At 43.4% G+C, this 20,201-nt stretch overlaps 1 protein-coding gene and 1 pseudogene across 1 annotated transcript in view; both read right to left on the bottom strand.

Moving 5' to 3' along the window:
• The window catches only part of LOC141272008 (uncharacterized), a 326,760-nt gene that overhangs the window by 142,584 nt on the left and 163,975 nt on the right, over window positions 1-20,201 (bottom strand). The gene's annotated exons all lie outside the window — the stretch shown is intronic.
• The window catches only part of LOC141271453 (uncharacterized), a 75,759-nt pseudogene continuing 72,853 nt past the window's right edge, over window positions 17,296-20,201 (bottom strand).

Below are 20,201 nucleotides of genomic sequence, written 5' to 3'. Positions count from 1 at the left end.
AGAATATCATCAAAAAGTTGCTTTATTTCAATTCTTCAATACAAAAAGTGACACTCATATATTCTATAGTCATTACAAACAGAGTGATCTATTTCAAGTGTTTATTTCTGTTAATGTTGATGATTATGGCTTACAGCCAATGAAAACACAAAAGTCATTATCTCAGTAAATTAGAATACTTTATAACAACAGCTTGAAAAATGTTTTTAAAATCCGAAATGTTGGCTTACTGAGATGTATGTTCAGTAAATGCACTCAATACTTGGTCGGGGCTCCTTTGCATCAATTACTGCATCAATGTGGCGTGGCATGGAGGCGATCAGCCTGTGGCTCTGCTGAGGTGTCATGGAAGCCCAGGTTGCTTTGATAGCAGCCTTCAGCTCATCTGCATTGTTGGGTCTGGTGTCTCTAAGCTTCCTCTTGACAATACCCCATAGATTCTGTATGGGGTTAAGGTCAGGCGAGTTTTCTAGCCAATCAAGCACCGTGATACTGTTGTTTTTAAACCAGGTATTGGTACTTTCGGCAGTGTGGACAGGTGCCAAGTCCTTCTGGAGAATGAAATTTCCATCTCCACAAAGCTTGTCGGCAGAGGGAAGTATGAAGTGCTCTAAAATTTCCTGGTAGACGGCTGTGCTGACTTTGGTCTTGATAAAACATAGTGGACCTACACCAGCAGATGACATGGCTCCCCATACCATCACTGATTGTGGAAACTTCACAATAGACCTCAAGCAGCTTGGATTGTGGCCTCTCCACTCTTCCTCCAGACTCTGGGACCTTGATTTCCAAAAGAAATGCAGAATTTACTTTCATCTGAAAACAACACCTTGGACCACTGAGCATCAGTCCAGGTTTTTTTCTCCTTGGCCCAGGTAAGATGCTTCTGGAATTGTCTATTGGTCATGAGTGGCTTGACACAAGGAATGCGACACTTGTAGCCCATGTTCTTGATATATCTGTGTGTGGTGGCTCTTGAAGCAATGACTCCAGCAGCAGTCCACTCCCTGTGAATCTTCCCCAAATTTTTGAATGGCCTTTTTCTTAACAATCCTTTCAAGGCTGCGGTTATCCCGGTTGCTTGTGCACCTTTTCCTATCACACTTTTTCCTTCCACTCAACTTTCCATTAATATGCTTGGATACAGCATTCTGTGAACAGCCAGCTTCTTTAGCAATGACCTTCTGTGGCTTACCCTCCTTGTGGAGTGTGTCAATGACTGCCTTCTGGACATCTATCAAGTCAGCAGTCTTCCCCATGATTGTGGAGCCTACTGAAACAGACTAAAGGACCTGTTTAAACGCTTAGGAAGCCTTTGCAGGTGTTTTTTTGTTAATTAATCTAATTTACTGAGATAATGACTTTTGTGTTTTCATTGGCTGTAAGCCATAATCATCAACATTAACAGAAATAAACACTTGAAACAGATCACTCTGTTTGTAATGACTCTACAGGTATATAATATATGAGTTTCACTTTTTGTATTGAAGAACTGAAATAAATTAACTTTTTGATGATATTCTAATTTAGTGAGATGCACCTGTATACTGTAGAACCTGCTTTGTCTGAAATGTTGTCGGTTTGAAATAAAACCAAAAAATGTCCTGCTACAGGTGTAGAAATGTTGTTGTTCCAAAATTGACTATTGTCATATACAGTGGGGAAAATAAGTATTTGATACACTGCCGCTTTTGCGAGTTTTTCTACCTACAAAGAATGGAGACATCTATCATTTTTATTGCAGGTACACTTCACCTGTGAGAGACAGAATCTTTAAAAAAAATCCAGAAAATCACATTGTATGATTTTTAGATAATTTGCATTTTATTGCATGGAATAAGTATTTAATAAAAATAGAAAAACAGAACTTAATATTTGGTACAAAAACATTTGTTTGCAATTACAGAGGTCAGATATTTCCTGTAGTTCTTGACCAAGTTTGCACACACTGCAGCAGGGATTTTGGCCCACTCCTCCATACAGATCGTCTCCAGATCTTTCGAGTTTCCGGGCTATTGCTGGGCAACGTTGAGTTTCAGCTCCCTCCAAAGATTTTCTATTGGGTTCAGATCTGGAGACTGGCTAGGCCACTGCAAGATCTTGAAATGCTTCTTACGGAGCCTCTTCTTAGTTGCCCTTGCTGTGTTTCGGTGTCATTGTCATGCTGTAACACCCCTCCGAGACCCTTCTTCAATGCTCTTACTGAGGGAAGCAGGTTGTTGGCCAAAATCTTGCGATACATGACCCCATCCATCCTCCCTTCAATATAGTGCAGTCGTCCCATCCCCTTTGCAGAGAAGCACCTCATGCTTCATGATTGGGATGGTGTTCTTGGGGGTGTACTCATCCTTCTTCCTCCAAACACGGCAAGTGGAGTTGATTACCAAAAAGCTCAATTTTGGTCTCATCTGACCATATGACCTTCTCCCATGCCTCCTCTGGATTATCCAAATGGTCATCGGTGAACTTCAAATGGGCCTGGACATGTGCTGGCGTGAGAAGGGGCACCTAGCGTGCCCTGCAGGATTTTAATCCATGACGGCGTAGTGTGTTACTAACGGTAATGTTTGAGACTGTGGTCCCAGTTCTCTTCAGGTCATTCACCAGGTCCTCCCATGTAGTTCTGGGCTGATTTCTGACCTTTCTCAGAATCATCCTTACCCTACGAGGTGAGATCTTGCACGGAGCCCTAACCGAGGAAGATTGACAGTCATCTTCTGTTTCTTCCATTTTCTAATAATTGTGCCAACAGTTGGTGCCTTCTCACCAAGCTGCTTGCCTATTTCCTGTAGCCCATTCCAGCCTGGTGCAGGTCTACAATTTTGTCCCTAGTGTCCTTAGACTGCTCTTTGGTCTTGGCCATGGTGGAGAGGTTTGAGTGTGATTGACTGAATGTGTGGACAGGTGTCTTTTATATAGGTAATAAGTTCAAACAGGTGCAATTAATACAGGTTTTCTTAAAGAAAAACTAACAGGTCTGTGAGAGCCAGAATTCTTGCCGGTTTGTAGGTGATCAAAAATGTATTTCATGCAATAAAATGCAATTTAATTATTTAAAAATCATACAATGTAATTTCTGATAAAAATTACAGACCTCTCCATTCTTTGCAGGTGGGAAAACTTGCAAAATTGGCAATGTATCAAATACTTATTTTCCCCACTGTATACCTGCCTCTGGCAATCTGGGATTGCTGGTGTTAGTTTTATGCTACCTGGTTCTAGAGTAGGAGGTTTTGGTGTTTACAGAGGCATTTGGAAAGTTGTTCTAAAGACTGTTACATGGTGATTCGTCTGTGTGCTTATCCTCATCCTCTGCTATTTAGTTTTTCCTTCCTATATTTCCCGGTGTTGCACTCTGTTGTTTGTAAGTGCATATTTGTATGATTGGTATTTTCATTCATCCCTATACGTCTTCCCTTGATAGTCTGGTTTGTGTATTCCTATACACTACTATGCCCCACTTGCCTGGGTGGGGGAAGAGACAGATCGGGGCAGATTTAGGAGCTCAGCAAGGCATGTAGCCCCGGCGTCTTCACCTTTAGAAGTAATTCGGGGAGCAGGGATAGCTAGGGCGTTCCTATCTTTAGGGATGGGGAAGGAGCCCCAAGCCCGGGTTTTATGACTACAGAGCCGTGACACCCGATTTTCAACTTGAGCTAAATTGGATGAGGGGTCCCAGTGTGCGCTCACTGAACAGTGGGATACATCCCTGGGAATGAGCCCAGAGGACAATAAGAGGATGAGCCCAACGAACTTTACTATTTCATCAGACCCATTTTTTCCCCTTGAGTTAGGAGTGGGACGGCAGAGTACAATGGTGTGCTCGCTATATTGTTTCATCACACCGAGACTATGGGAGGCCTCACGTCAGAGATGTGCAGCTAAGGGGACAGGTTGCTGGGTGACTCCTTGTCAGACCCGGATATCCTCTTAAGATAAGACTATGCTACTGAGGACAATGGTGTGCGGCTCTACATCGGGAGCAACCAGATTCTGCAAATGTCACTAATGATTTTATTAATGATTTAACCCCTTACTGACATTGTGCATAATAATACGTCCGTGTCCTGGGCCTTATGGACCAAATACATATTATTACGACACGGCGATCGCGACCGCACACAGGCTGTGTGAGCACGATCGTCGCTGGGTGTCAGCTGATTCTGACAGCTGCCACCCGGCACTCAGTGCCAGCAGTGGTGCCTGGCCCTTTAACCCCCTAAATGCTGCTATCGCAGCATTTAGTGAGTGAGCTGAGGGACAAAAGCCCCTCTGCCCTTGAATGTCGTCACCAGGCCCCAGCAAATTAGTTTGATCATGCCCAGTGTCTGCAAGGCTGACAGTTTACAAGGTATAGCAGTGATCCTGCACTGCTATACCTTATAACTGTGATCAACCTGTAGAAAGTGAAAGTCCCATAGTGGGACTAAGTTAAAAAAAAAAGTTAAAAAAAGTTGTAAAAATATTTAGGAAAAAAAAATTATATAAATAATACCCATAAATAAATATTATTATGAAAAAAAAAAAAATTTGATATCGCCGCATCCGTAACAACCTGACCTCTAAAACTGTCTCACTAGTTAACCACTTTAGTGAACATCGTAAATAAAAATTAAAAACTAAGCAAAGAATGGTGATTGATCATCATACCGTCGAAAACAAAGTGGAATAAAGCACAATCAAAAAGACGAATGTAAATAAAAATGGTACCGCTGAAAACAAGCCACCATACAGCTCCATCAGCCGAAAAATAAAAAAGTTATAGCTCACAGAATAAAGCAGTGCAAAGAAAAAAAGATATTATGTAAAAGCGCCAAAACATAAAAAAATATAAATGTAGTATCGCTGTAAATGTAATGACCAGAAAAATAAAGATGCCTTATCAATTTTACCACACGCGGAACGGCATTAAAAAAAAACATTTCCTGAATTGTTGGTTTTTGTTTATGCTGCCTTCCAAAAATCGGAATAGAAAGCAATCAAAAAATGTCACGTGCCCAAAAATGGTACCAATAAAAACATCAAAAAGAAGCCCTTACTTGACTCTGTCAGCTGAAATATGGAAAAATTATAGCTCTCAAAATACTGTGATGCAAAAACTAGTCTTTGTAAAAAAAAAAAACATTTTTTGGTGTGTGACCAAACATAAAAACCCCATATAAATCTGGTATCGCTGTAATCGTACTCACCCAAAGAATAAAGCTGTCCAATCACTTATACCGCATGAGGAACGGCGTAAAAAATATATAAAACCAATACTTCCCAAAGATCGCAGTATAGCTCAGCTCACATTCATCCTGTGCTCTGCGCTGAGCATTTACACCGGGGTTTCCGTTTAAATCTGTGAAATACGTGATTCAGACGGAACCCCCAGCGGAAGACTCCCTGTAATGAGGCAGATGGAGGCACCGTGGACACCGTCTGGCCTGTGAACCCATGGTGTCCGTCTTTTTATTAGACGTGCATAAAAGTGCTGTCGGTCACAGTTTTGTGAACCTCTGAAAAAATAACACCGCTAAACAGAGGCCAGACAGAGTCTTATTTTTACACCAGGACACAGCAGGAGCAGAATACCACTGTCATCATTGTCTCTTGCTCGCGCTGATCGTACGTAGCACAAGCAGGGGACAATGATGAGGGCAGCATTCAGCACCTGACGCTTGGAAACAGCGCTAACTGTGCACTGATTCCCAGGCGCTTGTACGTGTCACATGGATGACACACGAACGTCATCAGTGTGGGATATTTTGCGGCCTGTGCAGTGCGAAAAAAATAGACATGTCAACATGTTTTGCCCATGGACACACATTCCGTGGAAGCAAACTGACGTGCACAGACCCATTCATTTGAATGGGTCTGCATGTGTCAGTGTCTCTGTTAAGTGTGGAAACTGTCACCACTAGAGATGAGCGAACATTTCAATATTCGGTTCGGAAATGTTCGCCGAAACATTCGCTGAATTTATTCGTCAAACATTTCCAAACACTATAGGATTCAATGGGGGGCTAAAAAAACGCAAATACAACACCTTCAAATGGGCCCAAATCTGCCAAAAACATCAAACTAGGGGTAGACACCAGGAAAGTGCCATCAATTGACCCAGAGTACAAGTGGTATAATTATTATTACTATTACAGCGACATTTATTCTGTGGCGCTTTACATGTGAAAAGAGGTCACCAACTGGTACAAGAGGAGAGAGGACCCTGCCTGTGAGGGCGTACAAACAATCTACAAGGGATGAGTGAAGATACAGTAGGTCAGGGAACAGTTAGTTGTGCTGCGGTATGTTGGAGCGAGGGTTACCACAGATTGTACGCTTGCCAGAAGAAGTGGATCTTGAGCTTCCTTTTCAAGGTTTCCACGTTAGGCGACAGTCTGATGTGTTGGATTACAGTGTTACAGAGTAGGGGAGATGCACGGGACAAATTTGCTGAGAGCCTAAATCATGGTAAGCTTCCAGGAGTTCACAACTGAGCAGATTAACCCCTGCACCGAATAATATAAAGGCAATAGGCTTCTAATGAGTGCAGGAGTGGGAGGAATCTGACGCTGCGGTCTTCTGGCTCCTCTCTGTCACAGTAAACCCGTAACACCTTGCAAGTTTTAACACAATGTTCACAAGGTAGACAGCAGCGGTGGTCGGTCTCCTAGACAAAGAGCTAACTCCTTTATGATAGAGGCCACCATCTCCTTAGTTTGCTGCTGGTACTTTTCTGTGGGAATGAGCTCGTCTCCAACCAGCCTGGAATATTTACAGTGAATTATGGCATGCCATGGTATTAACAGTGCACCCAGTACCAGAAGCAATGCCATCCACAATTTCTTTCTCAGGAATTTTATTTGGTAGACTGAGTGCCTGCGCAAACATTAGTGGCAGACTGAGTGTCAGTAGGTGCAAGTTTCTCCAGTATGTTAGATATCAGAGTCAGGAGAACAAAGAGAGCAGCACGGTGGCTCTGTGGTTAGCACTGCAGCCTTGCAGCACTGGAGTCCTGGGTTCAAATCCCACCAAGGACATGTTCAAGTAGTTTGCATGTTCTCCCCATGTTTGTGGGGGTTTACCCCAGGATTTTCCACCTCAGTAAAAAAGCAGTCATACAAGAGTGTTCACAGTTCAAAAAATTAGGGCCTGACACTACCATTTTCATAGAAAATAGATTAGAGATGGTGGAGTTCGACCTCTTAGCATTGTCATGTGTAGGAGGAAACAATCTTTTATGTGACCACAACTGTGGGACTGAGGGCTGACTGCAGTGCTGAGAGAGGACGGAGTACGGTGAAACAGACAAACTGCTGGACCATGAGTGAGGTGAAGGCGCAAATGTTACGGTGGATTGAGAAACATGTGGTGTGCTCGGTGAAACAAACACAGCAGGCATGTCCGCTTCAGTTACAGCTGATGGGCTCTCACTCAGCCTGACTGGAGCGGGTAGAGAACCAGAGGTTCTGCGGTGGAAGACCAGCGTGACAATACTTGGCATGGTAACAGAGGAGGAGGAAGAAGCAGCGGATGCGGTTGATGGGGCAGCTGATGGTTGTTGAGGTCCGCTGGTCCACATTTCAGAGCAGTAAGATTCCCAGTGTAACGCATTTTATGTGCGCATGTGAAGGTTCATGCATGTAGTAGTCAAATTATTGCAGTTTTTACCTCTAGTGAGTTTTTATCGCAAAGTTTGCAGATAATTTGAGCTGGCTCATCCTTTGCGATCTCAAAAAAAGCCCAGGCTAGGCAACCATTGCCGCCCCTGCGAGCTGCAGACCCGTGACAGCTACTGGTCACTGCCACAGTTGTGGGTAAGGATGCAGTGCTCCTCGTGCTTGCATCACTCCGTGTCTACGCTATAGGACTCAACATAACCTCTTTTTCCTCCTCAGATGAGCTACTCAGCTGCGTGCCTCCGGGTTCACACCAAGTAGGATGTACAACCTCATCATCATCCAATGTGTTATCCCATTCCTCGCCCTCATAGTCACCCTCCTTCTCTTCTTGCCCTGACCGCAGAGTACAGTCGAGGGTCAGGAAGCTCCTCGGACCCAACCTTTTTTTTACCCTCTGTATGGAGAACATTATCTGCCCCAAAGAATTTTAAGCGAAGATGTAGCCTGCTTTATATACCAATTTAGAGTTTATCATGTCTGTGTACCCCTGTGTGGAGAAGAATATCTGCCCCAAAGAATTTTAAGTGGAGATGTAGCCTGTTTTATATACAAATTTTGAGTTTATCATGTCTGTGTACATGTCTGTGTACCCCTGTGTGGAGAACAATATCTGTACCAAAAAATTAATTTCACTAGAGTTAACTATTGTAAGGGAGACCAAAACCTCTTCCACTACAGCCAACCCAGCAGACCCAATCAGGACTGCTCATATTTTAGAAAAATTAGGACTTAACACTACTGTAGTGGCATCAATTTATCTAGAGTATAAGAAGTATAATGGGGACTGGCACCTATTCCACTACAGACAACCCAGTAGATGGAGACCCAATCAGGATTCTCCACATTTCAAAAAATTTGTGGCAGACACCAGCAAAGTGGCATCAATTTCAGTACAGTAGAAATTGCACAATTAGGAATGCCACCTCTTCCACTACAGCCAACCCAATAGATGGAGACCCAATCAGGATTCTCCACATTTTCAAAAATTAGTCGCAGACACCAGCAAAGTGGCATCAATTTTAGTACAAGAGAAATTGTAGAATTAGGAACGACAACACTTCCACTACAGCCAACCCAATAGATGGAGACTCAATCAGGATTCTCCACATTTCCAAAAGTTAGGGCCTAAAACCTGCAGCAGCAGCAAGAGCAGTCACACAAGCCATATCACAGACTACAATTCCGCAAGATCAATACTGCACACTAAAAACTACATTACCTAGTCTGTACAGTCTGCGATTGGGGTGCAAAAGTCCTTGCAGATCCATGACTTGTTCATCTTGATGAAAGTTAAGCGGTTTACACTTTCATGGGACAGCCGGTGAGCTTATCGTTCTGAGAGAACGCTCGCTGTTGGGCATGATCAAACCTCCAAAGCGTGACAGGAGAGCTCAGGCCATTCATCCATTTTTGAAGACCAAAATGTAAAAGGATCCACATCTTCCCTGATGGTATTCATATTGCGCTCTAGAAACTCCTGTACCATCCTCTCCAGTCGTTCACCACGTGTCCGATTTGTACTCTGTTGTGCTGGTGCACAATCTGGTCTAAAAAATGTGTGAAAGGACTCACAGAAATTGCTTCTGCCACTTACTCCGCTGCTGCTAATGTTTTGGCGTTGACTAACTGACATGCCGGAGGTTGAAAGACTATAGCTGCAATGCACACTGTGTGCCTCACTGCTATCTTCGGGAAAAGCTCTATTAAGGTTGCTTAAAAGCTTGTTTTGATACTCCAACATTAGCGGGTCCCTTTCCAGTGCGGGAAGCATCTGGCAAAATTTACTCTTACAACATGGATCTAACAGAGTGGCAACTCAGTAGTCAGCATTATTTTGAATCCTAACTATACGGGGATCATGTTGCAGATAGTGCATCAAGAAGGCACTCATATGTCGGGCTCTTCCATGAGGTCCAAAGCCAGGCTGTATTGTTTGCTGCGTAACACTGATGCTTATTTCCTCCGTCCCCTCCTGCCAACCACATTCAACAGAGAGTGGATAATTATCCTCTTCATCTTCTGACTGTTGCTCGCCCATCACCTTTTCCTCCTCCATTTGTTCCTCGGCTCTCGCACCTTCACTAACAGTTAGTCTGGTATGACTAAACCCCCTCGATAGCAGGAATCCACCGTCACTTGGCATCCGCCTGTGTGATGACAGTCTGGAACTTTGAGACATTCTTATCCCTTCCGCATCCTCTTCTGGGACAACCACCTACTGCCGTATGCTATTCAAAGTCTGCTCCAGCAAGTAGATGACCGAAATAGTGATGCTGATAACGGCATCGTCAGCGCTAACCGTTTTAGTAGCCATTTCAAAACTGTACAGAAGGGTGCAGAGGTCCTTAATCTGTTCCCTCTCTGTAAACGTGATATGTCCCGCATCCGTACTGCGTTGGTCCAGGCTATACGACATGACATACTGCATCAGGGCTCGTTGATGCTGCCACAGTCGCTGCAACATGTGCAGAGTGGAATTCCACCACGTCGGCACATCGCTTATCAACCTGTTAACTGGCATGGACAAAGACCTCTGTATCGAAGCAAGTCTATGACATGAGGGGTGTGAATGGCAGAAGTGAGCACACAGCTTCCGTGCTTTCTGAAGCAGCTCATCCAGGCTGCAATAGTGGCGGAGAAATTGCTGTACCACCAGGTTGAGGATGTGAGCCATACAAAGCACGTGTGAGCTTGCCTCGGCCTAGGGCCACTAATAGGTTCGCACATGGCCTTCCCTGGCTCTAGGTTTAGCAGAGACAGCCATTGCTCAAACTGAGCCTGGTGAGCTGTCCACAACTCTTCAACTGTATGACTGCGATCTCCAAGGCATATTAATTTGAAGACTGCCTGATTGCGGTGAGCCCTGACTGTGTAGTACGGAGGTGGTGTGGATTTGCTCTGCACTGTTGGAACGCGAGTCTCGTTAAGGCAGAGGTTGACTACGCAGGTGGAGGCCCTAGAGGAGGTGGAGGACACAGAAGTAGTGGAGGAAGTGTGAAATACAGAGGTTTGTTCTACAAGCCTTGAGTATTTCAAGATTTGTGGAGCAGCCCCTTCCCTGCCTGCCCCCACAGCCAGCCAGTGCCCAGTCAGCAAGATGTAACGCCCTTGGCCATGCTTACTCGTCCAGGTGTCTGTGGTGAAATGCACCCTGGCAGACATAGATTTAGTCAAGAAACAAGTGATGTTGTCTGCGACATGCTGGTGTAGCGCAGGCACAGCTTTCTTAGAGAAGTAATGGCAACTGGGCAACTACTACTGGCGGACTGCGACGGCCATCAGTTTTTGGAAACCGTCTGTATCTACCAGGTGGAAAGGCAGCCTTTCTATGGTCAACAGATTGTAGATGGTGGAGTTCAACCTCTTAGTTTTCTCATGTGTAGGTTGAAACAATCTATTAGATGACCACAACTCAATGGGGAGGGTGCAGTGGTGCTGGGGAAGAAGATGGCTAACAGGTTGGAGGAGTTTTTAAACTAGAGACGGGGGGGGGGAACCAAGGAAATAGGTGGGATGTGAGGCAAGCAAGGGGGAAGGGGAGAAGTGAATATAATGAGGGTGGAGAGGGGGGTGTGGATAGTACAGTTAGATCGTTAGAGAAGAATAGGATGCTAAATAACCCCAAAGTTTTATCTTGCATGCTGACCAACGCAAGAAGCCTGACCAATAAGGCGGATGAGCTGCGGGCGCTTATATCGGAGGAGAGGTATGACATCGTAGGTATAACAGAGACTTGGCTAGACGATAGCTACGACTGGGCGGTAAATTTATTAGATTATAGTTTATTTAGAAGGGACCGGAAACAGGGGAAGGGCGGAGGAGTCTGCTTATATGTAAAGTCACGTCTAAAGCCCAGACTAAGGGAAGATATAGGAGAAGGAGAAGAGGGGGTCGAGTCCATGTGGGTAGAGATAGAGGGGGCAAAAAATAATAATAAAATATTACTGGGGGTCTGCTATAAGCCACCCAATATAACAGAGGAGAATGAGAATCTGCTATTAGGACAAATAGACAAAGTAGCAAAACATAATGAGGTGATTGTAATGGGGGATTTCAACTACCCGGATATTGACTGGGAAACAGAAACCTGTAGATCTCAGAAAGGAAAAAGGTTCTTGACAAATATTAAGGATAATTATCTCTCCCAACTAGTGCAGGAACCAACGAGAGGGAAGGCCGTGTTGGACTTAATATTGACTAATAGGCCTGATAGAATAACTGAGGTACAGATAGGGGGGCACCTAGGTAATAGCGACCATAATATTATCGACTTCAAAATGCCCTTCAGTAGGGTTATCAATAAGGGAACAACAAAAACATTAAACTTTAGGAGGGCGAAGTTTGATCAGCTGAAAGAAAGCCTTCAACTTATTGACTGGGACAAAGTTCTTAATCAAAGGAATACGAATAGTAAATGGGAAACCTTCAAAAGAATTCTGAATACTCAGTGCGAGAGGTATATACCGTATGGGAATAAAAGGGCCAGAAATAAGAGGAAACCAATATGGTTGAACAAGAACGTAAAAGGGGCGTTAAATAGCAAAAAAGAGGCATTCAAGAGATTAAAACAGGAAAACAGTAAGGAGGCACTAATGTGTTACAAGGAAAAAACGAGAACCTGCAAAAAACAAATAAAAATAGCAAAGGAGGAAACAGAGAGACGTATTGCTAGGGAAAGTAGATCAAATCCCAAACTGTTCTTTACGTATATAAATAGTAAAAGGATTAAATCAGACAATATTGGACCGATAAAAAGTGATGAAGGCAAAATCATAGAGAAAGATGAGGATAAAGCTAATCTATTAAATCATTTTTTTTCGACAACTTTCACAAAGGAAATCGAAATAACAGGAGAAATGAGAAGTGACAAACTTAATCCTCCACTAAGTATGACAAATCTAACCCAAGCTGGGGTACAGAAACGCCTCAGTAACATTAAAATAACCAAATCACCAGGACCTGATGGCATACACCCACGGGTACTAAGGGAACTAAGTAATGTGATAGACAGACCGTTATATCTTATATTTAAGGACTCTGTTGAGACTGGGTCTGTACCACTTGATTGGCGACAGGCGAATGTAGTGCCAATATTCAAAAAGGGAGCGAAAAGTGACGCCGGAAACTATCGGCCGGTGAGTCTGACGTCCGTTGTGGGCAAAATTTTTGAAGGCTTTATTAATGAGGCAATCATGGAGCATCTTGATGCTAATAATCTATTAACCCCGAACCAACATGGATTCATGAGGAATCGCTCCTGCCAAACAAACCTGATTGACTTCTACGAGGAGGTGAGCTCTCGAGTAGATCAGGGGGAACCAGTGGATGTCGTGTATCTCGACTTCTCAAAAGCGTTCGATAGCGTGCCACATAATAGGTTGGTATACAAAATGAGAATGATGGGACTGGGGGAAAATGTCTGCAAGTGGGTAGCTAACTGGCTAAAGGATAGAAGGCAGAGGGTGGTTATAAATGGAATATACTCAGATTGGGTAAGCGTCACTAGTGGGGTACCACAGGGGTCTGTACTAGGCCCAATGTTATTTAATATCTTTATTAATGACATAGTCAACGGGATAAATAGTAAAATATCAATATTTGCAGATGACACAAAGTTATGTAAAACAATTAATACAAAAGAGGACAGTGCAGACCTACAGAGGGATTTGGATAAGCTGGGTAGGTGGAGCATTAAATGGCAAATGAGGTTTAACGAGGAGAAATGTAAGGTCATACATATGGGAAGGAAAAATGGAAGTCACCAGTACTCACTGAATGGGAAATCATTGGGGCATTCAGAGATGGAGAAGGACTTGGGCATCTTGATTGATAGCAAACTAAATTGGAGTGCCCAAAGTCAGGCGGCTGCTGTAAGGGCAAACAGGGTAATGGGATGTATCAGAAGAGGTATAGCTGCAAAGGATGAGAACATTTTTCTTCCACTGTACAAAGCACTGGTCAGACCACACTTGGAATACTGTGCTCAGTTATGGGCCCCAATATATAGAAAGGATATAAATGAGCTTGAAAAGGTACAAAGGAGGGCAACAAAATTAATAAGGGGAATGGAGGGACTGCAATACCCAGAGAGGTTGGCAAAACTAGGACTATTCAGCCTGGAAAAGAGAAGGTTGAGGGGGGACATAATAAATGTGTACAAATATGTTAGGGGACAGTATAGAGATCTTGCCCGGGATTTGTTCAAAAGGAGGGATATTACGGTAACAAGAGGGCATTCACTAAGACTGGAAGAGAAAAGGTTTCAGCACCAGCATAGGAAGGGGTTCTTTACGGTAAGAGCAGTGAGAATATGGAATTCACTGAGTGAGGAGACGGTAATGTCGGATTCACTACACCAGTTCAAGCGGGGACTGGATGCATTTCTAGACACCAGGCAGATTTCAGCATATACTCAAAAATAAAATAAAATAGTAGGTTGATACAGGGATTTATTCTGACTGCTGGTTTCAGAGTTGGGAGGGAATTTTTCCTCAGGTGAAGATTGGCTAAATCATTTGGGGTTTTTGCCCTCCTCTGGATCAACTTTAGCAATTACAGAACTAACAGGTCGAACTTGATGGACGCAAGTCTTTATTCGGGTTTACAAACTATGTTACTATGTTACAACTGCGGGACCGAGGGCTGGCTGCAGTGCTGAGAGAGGGTGGAGTACGGTGAAACGGACAAACTGCTGGACCGTGAGTGAGGTGCAGATGTTACGGTGGATTGAGAAACATGTGGTGTGCTCGGTGAAACAAAAACAGCAGGCATGTCCGCTTCAGTTACAGCTGACGGGCTCTCAGTCAGCTTGACTGGAGCGGGTAAAGAACCCGAGGTTCTGCAGTGGAAGACCTGCGTGACAATACTTGGCACAGTAACAGAGGAGGAGGAAGAAGCAGCGGGTGCGGTTGATGGGGCAGCTGATGGTTGTTGAGGTACACTGGTCTGCATTTCAGAGCAGTGAGATTCCCGGCGTAACGCATGTTGTTTGCGCATGTGAAGGTTCATGCATGTAATAGTCAAATTATTGCAGTTTTTCCCTCTACTGAGTTTTTTATCGAAAAGTTTGCAGATAATATGAGCTGGCTTATCCTTTGTGGTGACAAAAAAGGCCCAGGCTATGCAACCATTGCCGCCCCTGTGAGCTGCAGACCCGCGACTGCTGCTGGCCATAGCCACAGTTGTGGTTGTAGATTGAACCATTTTACTGAACCTCTTTGTTGTATTACCGGCACTTCCGAATGCCAAGACTCTTGCTCAGGTGTTTATAAATGAGATTGTGAAGCTTCACGTGGTTCCCTCCGATGTGGTGTCAGATCGGGAGACCCAGTTTGTTTCCAAGTTCCTGAAACCGTTGTTCTCGACTAGGGGTGCAGTTGTCCTTTTCCTCTGTCTTCCATCCTCAGTCGAATGGACAAATGGAGCGCGTTAATCAGAATTTGGACACTTGCCTCAGGTGTTTGTCTCTGAAAATCAGGAGGATTGGGCATTCTATTTACTGCTGGCAGAATTTGCCATTAATAATCGTCAAGAATCTACTGGCAGGTCACCATTCTTGGGTGAATACGATTACCATCCACACTTTGGTTCTTTTAATGTGGGAGGGGCTTCGGGAATTCCTGAGGAGGAACGTTTTGCTTCGTCATTCTCCTCAGGTGGTGGGGGATAGAGTAATTTGAAGATCATGGGAGACAGGTACAAACATGGCTGACAGAAAACGCTTGACAGGTCCAGACCTAAATGTGAATGAACTTGTGTGGTTGTCTACCAGGAATAATCAAGTTGAAGGTTCCTTCTTGGAAGCTGGGACCTAGATTTATTGGTCCCTATAAAATAACCACAGTCATTAACCCAGCAGTGTTTCATCTTGAGCTACCTCAGGCCCTTAAGAGCCACAATGTCTTTCACAGGTCTCTGCTCAAGAAAAATGTGGAACCTCTTGAGTCCTCATCCCTACCGCCGCCCCCAATAATGGTTGATGGTAATCTGGTGTTTCAGATTTTGAGGATTGTAGATTCTCGTTTCTAACATCATTCCCTACAATACTGGGTGAACTGGAAGGGTTATGGTCCAGAGGAAAGGATGTGGGTTTCAGCATCAGAGGTCAATGCTCCCAAGTTGGTTCGTTCATTCCACACCTCTTATCCTGAGAAACTTGGTCCTGAGTGTCTGGAAGCCACTCGTAGAAGGGGGGGGGTACTGTCACGAGTGTGTCAGATGCTACAGACAGTCGCTCTGTACCTGGCTGCAGAAGGTCACTTAGTTTGGAATTGCAGACGCCATCTTAATCCTTCTTACTTTAAGACCCAGCGGCAACCTCCCTCCTGCTCTGTTTGACACACCCTGGTCTGGGTGTTTAATTAATTTCAGTTTGCCTCAAGGAGGCACTGTTGATATTCACTTCTTCCCTTGTGAAGGCTTGGAGCTATAGAAGTCAGCTTACTTCCTCCCTGGTGCCTTGGAGGACGTTTGGTGTTATCTCTCTGGAGTCTGCTCAAGCTAAGTTTCTCCCCCTCTGTTTGTCTCCCTCGTTGTCTTTAGTTTATAGTGGGAACTGACTAGTGCTCACCCCCCCTTCGTTATCCAGGGCCTAGCTCTAGGGATATACAGGGCTTAGGTTTCCTGTTCGGCGATTGGTGTGGAACCAATATAGGGACGGTAGAGGAGGCAGGGTGTTATTAGATCTGCCTAGTGGTTTCCATTCCCCCTTTCCCTAGTGTCTGAGCTTCCTTCCCCTCATCCCTTTATGTTGCACTTAGTCTTTCCCACACTATGCGTGACAAATATACTGCACAGTCCATAGTTCTCCATGTAGTATAATGCACAGCCCAAAGTCATCCATAAAGTATAATGCACAGCTCAGTCATACATGTAGTATAATGCACATCCCATAGTTAGCCATCAACTATAAAGCACCCTCATAGTCATACAAAATAATATAAAGCACCCCTAAAGTCATAGATATTAGTATAATGCACCCCCATAGTCATACCTAGTAGTATAATGCACCCCATAGTCATATATTGCAGTATAATGCACCCCATAGTCATAAAATATAAACCAAAGGGTAATCAGCTCACCCTTTGTCATTCCAAATTACCTCATAGTCTACTCACCTTTCCTTCGCTGCCGAGTATGTCCTCTTGTGAGGCCGGCAGCTGACTTTGGTGTGCGATAGGAGCGTGTGACATCACTGCCATGCGCCCCATCATGTGCACATAGACGTTAGCTGCTGGCCTCTGATTGGCCGGCAGTGTGTACTGACACGGACGGACCCAAGGACGCACATCCGGTTGACGTTTCTGCTGGCCAGGGGCACCCTGACCAGCCGGGCACTGATTGCAGCGCGACCACTGCGATCGCAGTTGTTGCGGTCCTGACAGTACTAGAAATGCCGTGGATTTTTTTCGCTGTGGTACGTGTAGTCGATGCAGAATTTCACAATGCACTGAGGACGGCGGGGCGCCCAAGCTAGAGAGCTACTGAAACGGATGGTTACCTACCTTCCATACTTGCAGAAATATGACAAAAAGAAATTCGATTGGGGTCCAATGGACTCCACGAGAAAAATTAAAGGTTAAATAATACATACAAATGTTAAATATTTTATAGACATTAGGATTGTAATTGCTTTTTAGAACAAATGGTCATTGGTAATTATATACATTTTCTAATAATCACTTAGTGCTCCAAGATGTTTTCTCTTTCTCTTCTAGACAAGTGACTTTACTAGATTATAACTTCCTTTTTCTTTTACATGGTGACAATGCAATGATTTAACCCCTTTACGACATGTGCTGTAATAGTGTGGCACATGTCATATCCACCGGTTCATCGTGGGCTCCGGAGCTGAGCCCGCACTGAACCGGGCACATGTCAGCTGATTTATACAGCTGACATGTGCCCGCAACAGCCGCGGGTGGAATCGCGATCCACTTGCAGCTGTTAACTAGTTAAGTGCCACTGTCAATCTCTGACAGCGGCATTTAACTCGAGCTTCTGAGAAGCGCGTCATTAGCTCCGCCCATCGGTGACCCCGTCACGTGATCGCGGGTCACCGATGGTTTGGCATGACAACAGACCCCTGTGGTTGTTATGCCCAGATTGCTATGAGCGCGCCCAGTGGTCACAACTCATAGCATGTGAGCACATCTGCTACATACAGGCAATCCACTCATCGCGGAAATAAAAGTTTAAATCACCCCCCATTCAAAATAAAACAATAAAAAAAAAACACATACACATATTTGATATCGCCACATTCAGAATCGCCCGATCTATCAATATAAAAAAAGAATTAATCTGATCAGTATACAGCGTAACGAGAAAAAAATTCTGGCGTTTAGAACAACAAAAGCGGCTTCTCTCCTGTGTGAGTTCTGCGATGCCTAGCACGTTGTGATGTATCTGTAAAACATTTCCCACATTCTGAACATGAATATGGCTTTTCCCCTGTGTGAGTTCTCTGATGTTTAACAAGATTTGATTTATCAATAAAACATTTCCCACATTCTGAACATGAAAATGGCTTTTCCCCTGTGTGAGTTCTCTGATGTGCAACAAGATGTGATTTACCAATGAAACATTTCCCACATTCTGAACATGAAAATGGCTTGTCTCCAGAATGAGTTCTCTGATGTCTAGCAAGTTGTGATTTATCTATAAAACATTTCCCACATTCGGAACATAAAAATGGTTTCTCCCCTGTGTGAGTTTTCTGATGTCTAACAAGATTTTTTTTCTCCTTAAAACAGTTCCCACATTCTGAGCATGAAAATGGCTTCTCCCTTGTGTGAGTTTTTTGATGTGAAGCAAGATTTGATTTCCTTTTAAAATATTTTCCACACTTTAAACAAGAAAATGGCTTTTCCCCTGTGTGGGTTCTCTGATGTGAAACAAGACGTGATTTATGTATAAAACATCTCCCACATTCTGAACATGAAAATGGCTTCTCCCCTGTGTGAGTTTTTTGATGTGTAACAAGATTTGATTTCCATTTAAAACATTTCTCACATTCTGAACATGAGAATGGCTTTTCCTCAGTGTGAGTTCTCTGAAGTCTAACAAGATTTGATCTCTTATTAAAACAATCCCAACATTTGGAACATAACAATGGTTTCTCTCCTGTGCGAGTTCTTTGATGTGAAACAAGATATGATTTCCTTTTAAAATATTTCTTGCATTTCAAACATGAAAATAGCTTCTCCCCTGTGTGAGTTCTTTGATGTAAAACAAGATACGATTTCCTTTTAAAACATTTCCCACATTTTAAACATGAAAATAGCTTCTTCCCTGAGTGACTTCTCCGATGTAAAAGAAATCTTGATTTAATACTGTAACATTTCCCAGATTCTGAATATAAAAATGGCTTCTCCGCTGTATGAGCTACTTCATGTTCGTCAGTACTATTGTGGGTTTTCATATTTTCCTTTAATGAAGCAGAAGAAAGGACCTGTTGAAAAGGATCAGATGATAGATTTTTCCTAAGAAGGGCTTGAGGTGTATCTGGGATAATTACATGTTCTTCATATGTATCTGATGTGATACCATGATCATCTGCTGCAAAATCTGAAAATATCAGATGTCCTGAGGTCCTGGTACAGTCATCTGCCAAGAATAAAATTATTTGTCAATAACACTGAAATTATATGAATATGTATATTATTCTATATCATTTCTATACAAGCTATAATAGAATTCAGCTTTAGACTGACTAAGACAGTAGACTACTACCCAAGGACTAGTAGATTATGATGTTAGCCCACCAGGTTGTGCGTTTTCAATATTTTCTCTTCTCTGTTGAAGCCGTCTTCTCTATAGGTTCTGGTTTCACTTCACCTGTCACCAATCATTTGCAGTTTCTTGTTCAGTGGACCAACAAAGTGTAAGTCACTGCTATTAGATAGTGTCCATCTCTCATACCCTTGGTGACAGGTATAGTACATGCATCTAGCACAGATCACAGCAATATGGTCATGGAAAATAAGACATGGCTTTGGTGCAAGTGTAGGTTTTGTATTTTTTTTTTTTAATAAGAAGGAACTAAGCGATAGATACAAAATAAAAGAACAAGTTCTTTATACTATTTTATATGTATTGGAAGTCAACAGTAAGCATTGGATTCTTTCATGAATATGGGAGCACTAGGGAATCTGAAAATTAATTTGCAGCAGAGTCCTCTGTAATCCATGGTTGACAATTGCTGGTTCTTTCCCTTTGTGTACAACAAATCGGTAACCACATATGTGACTAAGCTTCTGTAGATAATAAAGTTGAAGGTATCTGTTTTTTGCATTGAGCTATTCTGCTCATCAGAAACCCTAACAGCTGTTTTTTCACCTCTTCCACACAACTTTTTCTCTTGGGACGTTTCTCCAGCACTGGTCACATGATATGTTTTGATTTCTCAAGAACTAGAACAGCTGAAGTTCAATTACCCCCCACCTTCTTCAATTTCTATGGCTGTTTACCACCACTAAGCACACACACTAAACAAGACTGTGATTACTGAAGTATCTCTTCTGGGTCAAAAGTGGCAAA

This window comes from Phyllobates terribilis, unplaced genomic scaffold (assembly GCF_046119375.1).
Source record: "Phyllobates terribilis strain yellow unplaced genomic scaffold, ASM4611937v1 Scaffold_5__5_contigs__length_657084704, whole genome shotgun sequence".
NCBI lineage: Eukaryota > Metazoa > Chordata > Amphibia > Anura > Dendrobatidae > Phyllobates > Phyllobates terribilis.
The sequence above is the reverse complement of the archived record's forward strand: the minus strand, read 5'-3'. Positions and strand labels throughout refer to the sequence as shown.